Genomic DNA, 2,156 nt, shown 5'->3' with positions numbered 1-2,156 from the left:
AACGCTTTTCAGATGAGAGGCAGCTGGAGCTGAATGCCGACGCACAGGCAAGAATTTCGAGTGGCATGGATCAGCCAGCTGCAAGCCAATACCTTCACCATAGCCGCTCTCACTGCTAACGGCCTACCCGTCATCAGTCGAGAACGGCAAACTTTGCAGAGCAACGAACGGTGGTTCGAAAACACCTTGCCCCACTTAGGCGAGTTCTATTTCAAGCAAGCCTTTCGCGTCTCTCTTGCCACCTTTAGATTTCTGGTGGAGTCATGCAGGTGCCTCCAGCTTATGTAGGAGGGAGCCAATCTCCCGTGAGAAGCGAGTGGCAGTAGGCTTGTATCGTACCGAAGACAAAAAATCGCGCACCTGTTCGAAATCGGTCGCTCAACTGTAAACATGCTGTACAAGGACTCCTGCGACGCCGTGATTCAAAAGCTGGACGTCAACTGGCTCTGGATGGTGCGTTCGGACGAGAAGGCGGCACACATGCGCGAGTTCTTCGCTGTTTTTGGATTCCCGCACGCTATCGGTGCCCTGGGCGGCTGCCACTTTCGAGTGTGGCCACCCAAAGAGCATGCAACAGACTACCACAACTACAAGGGATGGTAGATTTTCTTCTTTTTTTTTTCTCTCACATTACTTGTTTGAGCTAGGATAAGTATTGGTCTACAGACTGGAATCTGCGATATATTTACGAATTTGGGAGCGAAATGAGAGATCCTTGCTATATGGTGCTTACTGACATCATCCTTAAATTTAGAAAACAATGTATAGGTGCACAGCTCTGAGCCATAACAATTATTTTTAGGTTATATAAAAACATTTAACTGTGCTTTGTTTTCTCTTGCGGCAGTGAATTATTTTTAAACATTATTCCTTACATCTGAAACATGCTGTCTTTATGTTTATTGGTCTATTCTCCTTTTTTTATCAACGCAGGTATAGTATCAACCTTTTGGCGTTGGTGGACCACCGGAACCTTTTCAGGTGCATAAATTTGGGAAGCCCCGGCAGGCGCCATGACACCAACGTGTACGGACGTTCAAGACTGCTCGATTGTTGACGGTAACCACTTCCAGCCTCCTGTGCTAGTGATTGAAGGTACTGTTGTAGAACCAGTTGTCTTGTGCGACCAAGCATTCCCATTGACTACACACCTGTTGCCGTGTTTTGTGTGCGTGTTCGTTACGTATAGCCGAGACGACCTATAGCCAGGCAACGGTGGGCGGATGCAACCGGAGACGCAGGCGGGGAAGAGCGAGCCACGGAGAAGAGCGTGACGCCTGAAAAAGAACAGACTAGGTGCGGTCACAGACCAAACAAGACGCATTTCAACCGATCGGATCTAACAGTTAATAAATATATCCTGAATTATCCCAAATTAATCGGCACATCACACCTGCTAAATCCGTACGCAAATGCTTCAAGCGAGACACGTGAAGCTGTCTTCAACAAAAACCTCTCAAAGACGCGAAGAATAGTAGAAAGTGCCTTTGGCAGACTGAAAGCTCGCGTCCGATTTATTATGAAGAGAATGGAATGCCACCCGCAAACCGGAAAGCGAGGAATTAGGGCCGCATGCATACTTCATTACAACTGCGAGAAATTCAGGGACAGAATTGAATAGCAGTGGGAGCAAGAAGCACGTGAGCTTGACACTTTCTATGCACAGCCGGCTCGCAACACTGACGTGTGTAATGGAAGAGGCGAAGATGCCAGACTACTTCTGGATCTGGGCTCAGTGTACACCGGGAACAGCTAGAGCAGCCAATTAACAACACATGTGGAAGCAGCTATGCGTATACCGTACTAGGCACAATTAGAGTGGCCAGTGGACAACACAAACAATCGACATCAATGCAATCGGACAAATAAATACCACGATCCTTGGAAGCTGTGGTGCTTTTTCTCTATTTTGTTAGACGTTTAGTGAGGATGTCGATCAAACGATCTTCCCTCTCTGCTGCACGATATTGGCGCCTAATACCCGTGCCACACGGGCAACTCGAAGGCCATTTAGAACGAATGACATTTAAGCGGACGGTCAATCAGCGCGCGACACTCTGGGCGGGGCGCATTCCACGCGCGACAGATTGCGAGAAGATTCGTCGATCACACAAATGGTATTCGTTATAAATAGATTCGAGCTGCCCGTGTGGCAC

At 48.1% G+C, this 2,156-nt stretch overlaps 1 pseudogene; it reads left to right on the top strand.

Annotated features, from left to right (window-relative positions):
* Positions 1–390: 390 nt before the first annotated feature.
* On the top strand, positions 391–1,756 carry LOC120844415 (annotated as a pseudogene).
* The last annotated feature ends 400 nt before the right edge of the window (positions 1,757–2,156 follow it).

This window comes from Ixodes scapularis, unplaced genomic scaffold (genome assembly GCF_016920785.2).
Source record: "Ixodes scapularis isolate PalLabHiFi unplaced genomic scaffold, ASM1692078v2 PGA_scaffold1__304_contigs__length_218370807, whole genome shotgun sequence".
Taxonomy (NCBI): Eukaryota; Metazoa; Arthropoda; class Arachnida; order Ixodida; family Ixodidae; genus Ixodes; species Ixodes scapularis.
This window is presented reverse-complemented; position numbering and strand designations above follow the sequence as displayed.